This window comes from Peromyscus maniculatus, chromosome 3 (assembly GCF_049852395.1).
Source record: "Peromyscus maniculatus bairdii isolate BWxNUB_F1_BW_parent chromosome 3, HU_Pman_BW_mat_3.1, whole genome shotgun sequence".
In the NCBI taxonomy this organism is placed as follows: domain Eukaryota; kingdom Metazoa; phylum Chordata; class Mammalia; order Rodentia; family Cricetidae; genus Peromyscus; species Peromyscus maniculatus.
The window spans coordinates 27,040,951-27,054,443 of NC_134854.1; the positions used below are offsets into that span (position 1 = coordinate 27,040,951).

The following is a 13,493-nucleotide window of genomic DNA, read 5'->3' on the forward strand; positions in this document are numbered from 1 at the left end:
ATTAATTTTATATAAAAATTGCCATTACTTCTAAAGTAGAATTATGTTGTAAAAGCAAGAGAATGTACTTCCATAAATAGCCCTTATGTGTCTTAAAATGAGTATGTAATCATCACAGCTAGAGACTGCCAAGTCAATGCGCAGGATGCTTCATGCAGCCTGTACATGTCAGTTGGTTCAGAGTGTAAACACACTGCAGAACTTACCCGGGCTCATATATACACAGCCTTAGTCTGTCTGAAATGTCTCAGACCAATTTTCACATCATGTTAAGGACAAGTAAACAATGGAAAACAAACCAGAGAACCACAGAACTCTTTATTATTAACTTTTTACACTATGTTCTATGGAAATTTTCCTCAGTTTTCTCCAAAAACTAATAAATTTCAGTGTTTTAATAATATTAATAAAATGCAAGGAAAAAATAAATTTGATTCCATACAACATGAAAATAAAATTAAGGAAACAAAATTCAAAATAAAAAAGGAAGTACCCCTGCGAGGAATAAAGAAATTAATTAAATCTTATTAGGTGTCAGTCATCACATGAGGAATTTAGATGTATCAACATAGTTTGCTCTATACAACACCAGAGGTGGGATTTATACCTGTTTTTATTTGAAATTGTAAAAATTGCTGCAAGGATTTGATTCATGGGTTAAGACTACAACAATAATAAAACGAAGAACAAACTTGTACCTCAGACTATGTTTTCATAAAAGCTGCATTCTGGGCTTCAAGGACTCTGGCCAAAATCTTATCTGTGGAATATTTGGAAGCTCTCAGCATTAACATGATTTTGTATGTGCATGTGTAGCAGATGAGGGAGAGAGAGAGAAGAGGAGAGAAGAGATATAGACAGGGGAGCTACTTTACATATTATAAAGTAGATTATATGTCAGACCTCAGAATAAAAATAAATTTCTTCTGTAACTGAGTCATATAAGAAATAAAATGATACATTATCCCAAAGATGCTATATTCCTTCATGTGCTAATTCAGTCTGGTTAGATAAGAGTTCCAAAGCTGTTGGATCTTAGCAAAACAAAGATACATACCCTAATTTTTTAGCAGATTATGAAAAGCCCAACTAATTTGACAAAGGATTTCCCAGCTACATTTAGTAACTTGATATTAGCCAGTTCTTGAAAGTAGAGATTAATGCCAAGACATATACCCAAATCTTCACAATTGCAGAAATCTCTTCTTTTTTACTTTTTCTAAACACTAGTCTGTCTGATGGCATATGAACTGTGTCAAGAAGTTTAGGGCAAAGTCTGTAAGTACAAATTCACCATTTCTCTTCAGCATTTAAGACCATAAATAATTACACACACTTTCTCCATCTTAGAGTGGATATGGTCACAGCAATTACATAAGCCATTCACCATCTCTAAGAAAGTTCATAGCAGTCAAGAGAATATAACATCTTCAACTTTCAGTAAAAATAAGAGAGGATAGGATATAAAATCTTATACTTGGATTCTGATATTTATTGAAATATATCACAATCAAGTTACCATTTTTATCATGGCTAAAAGAATAGAGCATAAGATCTTCCATCCTAACCATTTCTACTGCATGTGGCCACAGAGTGCAGGATAATCACTGTTGTGAAAGCTACGGATCATTTTGCCTTTCAGAGTTGCAACTATGTACCTGCTAAATGACAAATCTTCATTTATCCTTTTTTCTCAGACCTTGGTGACCACCATTTTATTTTCTGTGCATATAATTTTGATGTTTTAGATAGCTCACTAAAGGGAATCAAACATTAGTTTTCATTCTGTGACTAACTTATTTATTCTACTGTTCTTAGTGTCCACTAATTTTGGACCATGTAAATGGTTCCCATCTTTTTTAAAGATGTACATGCACCATTATTTTAATCCAAAAGCCACCTATCAAAGGACATTTTTATTGCTTCCATTTCTTAGTACTATGACTGGGACTACTGTGGACATGAATGAGCAAACATTTCTTTGAGATGTAGCTTTCCACTGTTTTTTACATATCCCAGAACTGGGATTACTCGATCATATTTCAATTCCATTTTTAGTTTTGAAGAACCTTCATGATGTTTCCCATTGCTGTGTCATTTTAAAATCTTACTAATAACACACAAGGGTTCTTTTATGTATCTTGACAAATTTTCCCTGTGTTGTTTTAATAACTGTTCTAATCAGTATAAACTATGCCTAATGTAGCTAGTGAATATAACTTGAATTGCTAAACGGTCTTATTAATAAAAAAAAAAAACCTGGAGCCAGATATTGGGGTAAAATCTGAGAGATCAGAAAAGCAGAAGGAAGCCAGCCATGTTCTTACCACTTCGAAATCCTCAGCCAAAGAGGGCTACTTCCTGTATACCCACACCTATATGTCTTTCTGTTCTGCATCTCACTTCCTCTCTCCACCAAGCTACATCATTTCCTATCTTTCTATGCAGACATCCAGACCTTTTGATTAACTAGTGTTGGAATTTAAGGCGTGTGCCCCCACACCTGACTCTGTTCCCAGTGTGGCCTTGAACTCACAGAGATCAGATGAGTCTCTTCCTCCCAAATGCTAGGATTAAAGGTGTGTGCTACCTATGCCTGACTTCTATGTTTAATATAGTGACTGGCTTTTTCCTCTGATCCTCAGATAAGCTTTATTAGGGTGCCCAATACATTGAGGGGACACAATATATCACCACAAGTGAATGTAGTTGAAATTTTATACAAAGCATTAAACATTTCTTGGCATGAATAAAGCTGAATTTCTTTTGGAATAGAGGAATTTTTGATCTTCCCTAGGTTCAGAAGGGAGGGTGATTGTCTAGCTCTCCAACAACCCAACTACTACATCCAAACTGTATTCAGTTCAAGAAGTCTGTAGCCCTCTTATCTGTTGTGAGTTACTCTGGCAAGAGTGACTGCACCAGCTGCAGTGAAGAGGAGAAACTGTCTATGTTCTATAAGAATGTTTCACCCAGCATATCATGCAGTATGTGACCATCAAAGACTTTTCAAACTGATATTCTTAAAAACATGAATGCAGTGTTCTGCCCTGTGGGAGTTTCTGTACTAGATTTTCTGAGAATTCACATTAGAGCATCTTTTATTTCATATTCAAGCACGGCTGATAACAAAATACTTTTTTAAAATCCTTAAAACCTTTTATTCTAACTTCAGGAAAGGGTAGTTCTCAGTTATCACAGTGAGTGTAATGTCTGTCTGTAACTTGGCCTTGAGTTTCATATGTATAGAATGTAATCATTAGGCAAATGTTTCATCGCTCTGTGGAATACCTTGCAGTATGTTTCAAACACTTACAAAATGATCACTTTTTCATGTTATCATCTGTGTATTATCCTAATTATGAAGTGGATTAATAAAAATTGAGATTTAAAGCTATTCATATGCTGTTGCTTATTTTAACAAAAAAAATTGTAGGCAATTCAAAATGGCTTGGCTGATATTAAATTCATCTGTATAATGAAAACTATGCAACCAGTAAGCACAATGCTTTTGTGTTATGGCTGATGCTTTATTAATGGTTTATGTAGTATATAGCATGTTAATGACAGTTTCATATACTTTTGTATATGTTTATTTTTATTAATAATAAAGGCATTCAAAATATAATATTAAGTGGCAAAAGCAAGATAGATGATGTAAGTCCAGAAAAAGTACAAGTCTCTGTGGTGTAATAACAATGTTGCTTGTCAAATAAAATTCACTATACATAAAAACAAAACTTACTTAGCTGCAACTACTGGGGAGGATCATAGGATATCTGTGGTCAATGATTTCTCTGAATTAGAAGATTGGTGTGAATATCATCTCATTTATCTTTATCCTCTAGATGTAAACAACCTGAATCTTATAAAATGATAAGGGAGGAAAATGAGGCAGGGATACATGGTAGCCCTTTTTCAGGGGGATTTACAGCTAAGTAGCCCAGCCTCTGAGAGCCAAAGGCAGGAGAGCGTTTGCAGAGAGCTGCCTTCCATCCCCAGTGGACACCACCATGCTGACAGACTGGTGCACCCTTGCAGGAAGCTTCCCTTCTAACAAACTGTGCATTGACTCTATCTCCTCTCATACTGGTGATGGGAAAACGAATCAATGTTGTCGATGAGAGGATGTTTTATGCACAGAAAAGACCAGGTATAAGTTTATTTTGTCTATGAAGCTTAATATTAAATTTCATTTTAGTTATTTGTGTTTGAAGTAGGATCTTCCTCTGTACTTCAATTATCTTGATGTTCACCAAACAGGCCAGGCTAGGCTTGAATTCTTGACAAACTTCCTGCATCAGCCTCCTGCGTCCTGGATGACAAACGGGTACCACTATGGTTAGTTTAATTTTTTTAAAGTTTCAAATTAAAAAACTTAATTTACCCTCAAGTTTGTAGTACCCATTCACAAATTACTAGACTGAAATATTTAATTGTACCCTCTCAGAAATTTTCAACTTATCATTGGCCCAGATGTTAAAAATTCTTAAAATTCAAGTAATTTCAAAATAAGTTGCCTTTCTAACAAGCCAAATATTTTAGGCAGACAGGGAGATAGATAATAATTGATTACTTATACATACATAAAATTACTAAATATTCTAACATTATTTAAAAATCTGGCAAGATTAAATCTTAAAATAACAGATCTAAATCAATTACTCAGCCACACATTTGAAGATGGAATTAAAAGGCTAATTTGTTAGTTCAGAAAGCCAGGTTTTCATGACACACTAGATAGCACTAAAATAACCAGTATCACAAATCTATTCTTAATGCCAAGATATTGCTGCCAAAACTTATTCTTTCAGAACGTTACCCTACAAATTACAACTCTTTCAAGGTTAAAAGCTTGTTCTCTGAGAAGGAAACAGGATGTTGCCAGCTTAGCTGGCATGGATCTGCAGGACCTCAGCTGCACTGCAGTTGTCAGGGCTACAAGGGACACCCCATCCTGTACCCTCAGTCTGTAAGAGGAATTTAGTAACTTGGAAGGGCTGGGCTTCTCACCCAAAGTGGCATAGCCCAAAACTATAGCTTTGACCAATTTTAAACATAAGTTGATTTTCATCCTTCTAAGTGTACTGCTTGATAAAAGCCAGCCTGTTAGGACACTATTTCATTTAGCTTTAACTTCTATTTAGATTCTCCCCTTCCACTGGGAAAATAAACTGTATATATACAAGCGAATGCATATATAGATATAAAACGCATATGTATATGTATGCACATATGTATAGAATATTGATTAAATTAAACTGAATATCATTTATAGATTTTAACCCCAATGTCTAAACTTTCTTTACCCAGGCATATTCATGTCTCCACATTTATTATGCAGATAAAAACAAGAGTAAGAAAGATGGTTAAACCTTCAAAATGTCACTTTAGAAGTCAAAAGAGGTCATGGCATTCTTATATCCTACCTCAACTCCAGGAAACACAATGATACTTTCTAGTGGAACCTGGGGTGTAAATACATGCTTCCTATCTCTCTCTTTATCTCTCATTCCACCGCTTTTCCTTCCAGCAGAGGGAAAGAAAGTCTACAGTACCTACTGATTCAGTGGCTGACCTCCTAAGGCTATGCTCTGGGGATGCCTGTATCAGAGCCTCCATGTTGCTCTCATCCTCCAGGCTGCATTAACAACGTGGACTTTTAACTTACAGAGTGAAGCAGCAGAAAGGTGAAATGGGCTTAATACACCAGTGATTTATTTCTGAAATAATTATTTACTGATGTCAATCCCAAAAATTAAAAAAAAAAAAAACTAACAAGCAATTTGTAATGATGTAAGAACTATAGTTTGAGGTCTTTCACACCATGTAACTCTCACAGAAACACAGAAACAGCAAAGCTGCAATTTTATCTGTATCATGAATAAAAAGACATTGACATCAGCCCCAGGATTATCATCTGCCTGCTCAGGAGAAATGATTAATTTAAGATAAATAGGTGCTGGCTTCACACACGTTGATTGCATTTCCTGGCTACTGCCTCAGCAACTCTCCCTGTCCACAGTCATAAAGTATTCGGAGAGGCCATTGTCTCCTCCTCAAGTCACACAATGTCTTGGAGACTGAATCTGGAGCCCCTGGACAGGAAAATTCTAGTTGAGTTTTATTTCCTTCTTCTATCACCTGCTGGGATGGTGTTCATCCTTTTTGAGTTTTTCATAACATAAACTTTTTGTTACTTGTTTTTATATAAAGTGCCAGAAAACCCCTTAACTATAAATGTAGTAAGAAAATTATGTCTTGAAAATTAGTAACTAGAGAAAGGCAATGATAGCCGGATTTGCTTGTCAGAATTTGCAGAGTATAACTATACTTTTCTTTTCCCTAAAAAGATCTTTTCCCCTGAAAGTGACCCTCTAAAATAAAGACGAAAAGTATAAAATTGTGCTTAGTCCAAAAAGTGTCAATTCTTTATTTTAAAAAAACATAAACAAACAAACAAACAAAACAAAACAAAAACAACAAATGTCTTTTTGAAACCAAAGAAGGTATTCAAGAGGCCAGGGACCCCCACCTGATTTCAGTATTGGAAAACATGACCAACGGAAATTTCCTTGCTAGTTTGCGACATGGGTCTTAGAAAATGAGCTTATAAAAAATGCAAAACTAGCTTGGCTCCAAAATAGATCACTGGAGGCAAATCTACCATCTAAGAATGATTCACTAAACACAAGTTGCACCATGGGTCTTAACCTCTACCACCTCCTTAGAAGCTCCTCCCACAGCCCTTTGACCCCGGGACCCAAGGTAGATGTCCAGTTTGGTCAAAAGCCAAAGCTGTAAAATTATGTTTTCTTCTACTCTGTTGTGGCTTACTGGTAAGAAAAAAAATCCAGAAATAAAGAGAGACAGAGACAGAGAGAGATAGGGACTCAGAGATAGAGACAGATACATAGAGACAGAGGCAGAAACACAGAGACAGAGATAAAGAGAGAGACTGATATAAGTCCTTAACAAATAAGTACAGTATTTTGAGCAATATATGAAGGATGTAATTCACCATGAAGGGACTTAATATCAATTTTAAGTAACTGTCACCACAGAAAGTAAATTAATGTTCAGTGGGGCTAGAGAGATGACTCAGCAGAAAGAAGCCCCTGCTGTTCTCAAGAGGAAATGGGTTCTGTTACTATTTCCACATCAGGCTGCTCGCATTGGCCTGTAATTCCAGTACCAGGGGGTCAGATACTTCAGCAGGTACTTGAAAATCTATCTGTGTGTGTGTGTGTGTGTGTGTGTGTGTGTGTGTGTGTGTGTGTGTGTGTGTGTGTGTACATATATATAATTACTTGATTGAAAGAGTTAATGATTCTAAAGAGTCTAAAAATTGAATGATTTTAATATTTGACCCTAACATGATTTGGAGAATTTTGCATTGATAGTTGTGTTTTTATTTGCTTTGTCTGATTATGTATTTCTCTGGTATGCCATAATTAAACAGCAGAAGTTATGCAGTCAAATAAAAATAGAAAATCACACAGAGAATGTAAAATATTCACATAGAGATTATATTTCTAGTAATTAGGTCATTGGGCTAGGAGTTAAGTCCTTATTTAGTTCAAACAGTAGCCTATATAATGGATTATTTAAAATCTCCCACAGTTAAAAGAAGCACAAAGTGATTGGATTTTAGAACACAAGGCACATAGTGAACGAGGCTACTTTGCCTGGAAAATCTCTTGTGAAACAGGAATCCATTTTGAAATGATTTCCAAGAGGCCAATTGTGGCCTCCGTGAAGGGCAGAAGGTGCCTGTTTTATTGAGACAAAGAATAAAAGAAGTGGTATGCACTTCACAGTTATTTATGCAGCCCCAGGCCAGGCCAGCAATGCAAGATGAAGGGCAGTACACGACTTAGTACTACACTTGTTGGATATTATGTCAGGTGATCTAATCACAGGCATCTTTACCATGTCCACCATTGAGGTGCTCATCACCCATGGAGACCCACACTCTGGACTTAACAACACCACCCCTATCTTGCCTCCTTCCACGACTCTACTTTTAAAAAATACATGCCCAGCCCCCATATAGGTTGTACCTTTAAGTATATGTATTAAAGACTGATCTACTACTGCATTAGTTTTTTTTTTAATGTCCACATTGTTGCTAATGTTAGTAAACTTAGTTTCTGAAAATATGTGTTGGTTCCCTGAATTTGAATGGGAATATGTCTTTGAATTTAGTATGACTAAGAACAGTTTCAGGATAAAAGTAGTTGTTAAATAAATTTGGGAAACTGTTTAGGGATCTAGGAAAGAGTCAATCTGCACAAATATTTCATGTTCCTTTTACTAATCTCCTGGTTACATAAAGTAAAAATAATATGGTTACATGGAGTTTGATAGACATTACTCTTTAAGTAAATAATTGTTAAAGTTCTAAATTCTAATAAAAATTCTCATTTTATGTTCAGGATGTAATAATATTTTAGTAGATGTTTCTGACTATAAGATTTTTTTGCCTTGCCAAATAGCCCAGAAATATTCATTAAACTATTCACCAATAAGCATAGAACCTCATTATATTACTTCTTTTCCTAAAATAATGTTTAATGTCTACTGAGTACTACATCATTTGAATTTAAATGATTAATTTTGGGAGAGTCCTGGCACTCTGTTGTCATCAAAACATCTATCATCTATCTGGAATCATGTCCCTGTTGAGACTTTCATGTAAATATTTTGTCAACACTGTTATAAGGTAAACAACTTGGAGGTGTAAGGGCACTAAGCTTCCTTGTACTGCATTTCCCTTAACTGGGGTATGATTTGTATTGGTGCTAAGCTCCTTCCAGATCTAAAAGTAGAGTAGCCCAATTTTCTCCATATAATGCAACAATTCAAGAAAGATAAACCAAAAGCAAGCTTGAAAAAGATACTCACTTTTTGAAGGTGTTTTACCATAATTGATAATATACATAGTAGATATTAGTATTAGAATTGCAAAGATGTTATCCCATGCATACTGCCTTTTGGATATATAAAACATCCATGTCCCTCAAAGATTTTATGTCATGGTAAAGTTGCCTCTGAATAGATCACCTGACATAATATCCAACAAGTATATTACCAAGTCGTGTACTATCTTCCACAGAAACAGAAAACAAACTAGATAATAAAGGAAACATGAGTATACTTCAGAGTTTAGTATTATTTATAGTCTAGAAGATGGCGGTACAGCCTGTTACCTTAAGATATTTCCAGGCATATAATGCATCATGGTTTTAGATTCCACCTTTCCCACAAATCACAGTAGCAGTTGGGGGAGGGACTAGAATGCTTGTTTTCAGTACAGAGGAGCCTGGGATCTCTACTGCGTAGTTACCTTATAATCGTCCTCCTCTATGATTTGCTATCCAAACACTTGCTTACTTTTCTGACAAATGCTTGAGAGAAGTGCCTACCCTCTGACCATGCATTCTGCTGTGCTTCACTTAACTGGACTCCTCTGAAACATTTACTTTAAAAAATATTCTATCTAAAATGTCCCAGAGAAACTGGAATTGACATATTAAGGTCATAGCAAACCTTAAATACCTTGCCCCTTTCTTTGAAACCTCCCTTCTGTATTGACCTTCAGAACCTGCCTTTATTTTCCATCTCTTTCTGCTCTTTTGTTGGCTCTTTCTATGCTTCCTCAATGAACATGTTCCACAGATGCTCTTACCACCATTTGAATGGCATGGCCACACAGCTTCCTACGTGCTCAGTTCTTCCCTCAGTGCAGACAAAGGTTAAGTGTCATCACAAGTTCAGAATCCTCACATTCCCATCTTCGTTTATATGTGGATTCACCCATGTCAACTCCAATATAATATAACTTGTCTCTCCACTACAATGGTTATTGCTTGTTTCTTCTCTTCTTTATTTTCAGTGCCTAGGGAAGGCACTACTGGACAAAATGCAAAAAAAAAAAAATTAACTTATGATTCAAATTGACAAATTACTTTCTAGAAAAGTTAAGTCAATCTATTATTCAATTGACTGAAGATAAGACTTTCAGTGCCAACGACAAAGGGTTCTGAGTGCTACTAGTATTTCCCACCTTGAATTTTTTGTTTTCAGAGACAACTTCTGAAAGTAGATATAATTACATATACTCAATTGCTTTTAGTGAGAGACTAAAATCTAAACTCTGGTGTGGCATTTGAGTCTCTATGAACTCATTCTGACTTCACTTTCTCCTCTTTCACACCCTTCCAGTCACTCTATAACCCAGGCCAACAACTTACCTCCTGGCTACACATACATTCACCTAGAGAGGAGACCTAAGCACAAATCGAAACCATAATGTGTAAGCAAAACACTTGTAAGGCAAAGAAAAAAAAAAGCAGTCAGACTAAGCATTATGGAATAAGAACCCTCCAAAAATACCATTGAGTTCTTTCTTTTTGTGTCGGCCATCTACTGCTGGCCATGGAGCCTGCCCTTCAGGTGGTTTGTGTACCCGGAGATTCTCCTTTGGAGAAAACTAATTTTTCCTTTGTGAACAGTTGACACTTGGAGATAGCTTCTTGATTAGGAGCAGGAGTCTGTGTCCACTTCCCCTCTCAGCATTGGGACCCCATCTGGCTTAAACCTATCTAGGCCCTGTGCATGCTGCCACAGTCACTGTGAGTTCATATGTGTATCAGTCATGTTCTGTCTAAATTCTTTGTTTCCTTGGTGTCCTCCATCCCCTGGCTGGTATAATCTTTTTGCCTCCTCTTCTGCAAAGTTCTCTGATCGCCGAGGCGAGGGATTTGATGAAGATCTCCCAGTTAGGACTAAGTGATGAACTAGGTTTTACAAGCAGTTCTCCACCACATATTTAAAGACACGCCAGATTTAAACACTGTTAGTTAGCCTCTTCTCTCTTAAAGTAAATTAGGTCTAAATGCTAGAAGAACGTTGGCCAAACACAAATGGATGAGCTATGCTGATCAGCTTCCTGTTAGGGTAAGAAAATACACAGAGATGCAATGGTCATTTGTCTCACAGTTTAAAGGTTTCAGCCTGTGCTCCTCTACTGTGGGATGGTCTTTCTGTATGCTGTGAATATGTGTTGCTACTATTGGTTAGTAAAAAAGCTGTTTTGGCCTGTGGTAAGGCAGGAAAAGAGCCAGGAGGGAAATTCAAGAGAGATACAGAGAGAAGAGGGCAGAATCAAGGCAAACACCAACCTGGCACCCAAGGAGCAACATGTCAACCCACCAGTAATGCCACAGCCATGTGGCAAAACATAGATTAATAGAAATAGATAATTTAAGATCAAAGAGCTAGCTAGCAAGAAGCCTGAGCCATAGACCAAGCAGTTTATAATTAATATAAGCTTCTGAGTGATTATAATAATAGCAGCTGTGGGACCAGGCAGGACCAGAAAACTTCTGGCTACAGTCATCTGGCTCAGTTGCCTTGATTTCTATGGCAGAGCAGCCCTCGTCTGAGATCTGGAATATGTGGTAGAAGAATAAGACACTCACGTCAGGGCAGCCAGCAAACAATGAATGAGGTCAGAGGAGGGCCAGAGTTCTATGATCGCTTTCAACAACCAATGATTTCTAACCTTGAAATATTTCACCATTCACAAAATACCAGAGACTGTAGAGCACATGAAGACCAAGGGGATGTTCCAGGTCTAAATTATGGCATGGGCTTCACTTCAAAGATAAGCCACACATTTTAGTGCTATTGACTGGGATCCAGGCATTTACCCAGCCTGGAGATCCTATGACCTGTAGATTGTTGTAGCTGCCATAACACACTATTGCCTTTTTTTCAAAGAAGTGTCTCATTCCATAACTCTCAACATGTGCTCACACTTCAAGTTTAGTGTCTTCCCCTGCCTTCTTTGATTTCATCACCTTTACCCATGCCACGTGTATCATTGACACCTATCTAAATGCTTATTCTTGAGGCAGGTTCCAGGACTCTTTTCTCTCAATGTTCATTGTTTATATCATTTACCATGATACTTCCCTCCTATATTAACTAGTCATGGGGCCTTCAGACCCAATAACTAAATAAAAATTTTCCTGTGAGAATATATGAACAGATTTTCAAGAATGTGTCCAATGTTCAGACCCATTTTAAACAGACAGTAGACATATATTAAATATTTGAATTTAAGAAGTAACCCTGTGCTTTCTTTGACAAATAACTTCCAACGATTATTTCACACTGCTTTTGGAAGAAACAAGAAAGAAAGAAAGAAAGAAAGAAAGAAAGAAAGAAAGAAAGAAAGAAAGGAAGGAAGGAAGGAAGGAAGGAAGGAAGGAAGGAAGGAAGGAAGGAAGGAAGGAAGGAAAGAAGGAAAGAAGGAAGGAAGGAAGGGAAAGAAAGAGAAAGAAAAAGAAAGAAGGAAAGAAAGAAAGAAAGAAAGAAAGAAAGAAAGAAAGAAAGAAAGAAGGAAGGAAGGAAGGAAGGAAGGAAGGAAGGAAGGAAGGAAGGAAGGAAGGAAGGGAAGGGACAGTATAACATGCTGAAGAAAGCAGTATAACATTATTTCTTAGTAAAGTTTTAACTCTAGTGATTTGGTAACAAATTTTTTTCTGGTGTGTTCTATGAAACTGTATACTTAGTCTGACAAGAGTGTAGCTAGAGTTTTCTCTCCAGGTCTCACCAAGCCCGGGCAGTCCTGTAGACCAATTATAAAATAAATATACATTCGCTTATATTATTTAAACTGTTGGCCTAATGGTTCAGGCCTACCATTGTCTAGCTCTTACTCTTATACTCAGCCCATTTCTGTTAATCTATATGTCGCCACATGTTCTGTGGCTTTACCTGCTGCCTTTACATGATGCTCCCTGGATGGCAGGCTGGTGTCTCCCTCTTCTCCACCTTCCTGTTCTCTCAATTCTCTTCTCTGCTAGTCCCACCTATATTTCCTGGCTGGCTACTGGCCAATCAGTGTTTTATTTATCAATCAATCATCCACAGCACAAGAGCATGACCTTTTAGTGGAAGGCTTTACCAAAGTGTTTGCTAAGTTACATAGACCATTTCTTCTGTTAGACTGGTGGTTCAGTTGTGTTGAAACATAATGAAGTTAAAGGAAATAGTCCTCATTTCCTCTAATCTGAAGCAGAGATGAAAGTTTAAAGTAGAGCTGCTGTTCTCTGTGGAATCAGGTCTAGTTATTCACAACCATACATTCTAAAAGCAAAAATTCAAGAGATATCCTCAAAGGCACCCCATACTTCTGTAGTGGTTTAAATGAGAATAGCACCCATAGACTGGTATATTTGAAGAGTTGGTTCCCAGTTGGTGAACTGTTTATGAAGGATTAAGAGGTGTAGTCTTCTTGGAGGAGTGTACCACTAGGGATGGGCTTTAAGGTTTAAAAAGCCCACTCCAGGCCCAGTCTCTCCATCTCTCTGCTTCCCACTTCTGGATCAAGTGTAAGCTCTGAGCTACTGGTCTAGCCCCATTCATGTCTGCTTGATGTCATGCTTCCTGCCATAATGGTCATGGACTTACCCTCTGAA

The 13,493-nt window shown here is 37.0% G+C and overlaps 1 protein-coding gene and 1 pseudogene across 1 annotated transcript in view; one reads left to right on the forward strand and one right to left on the reverse strand.

Moving 5' to 3' along the window:
• Znf804b (zinc finger protein 804B) overlaps window positions 1–13,493 on the reverse strand; it is a 522,342-nt gene that overhangs the window by 468,543 nt on the left and 40,306 nt on the right. The gene's annotated exons all lie outside the window — the stretch shown is intronic.
• Window positions 1–13,493, forward strand: part of LOC102910383 (protein transport protein Sec61 subunit gamma pseudogene) — a 195,031-nt pseudogene that overhangs the window by 180,787 nt on the left and 751 nt on the right.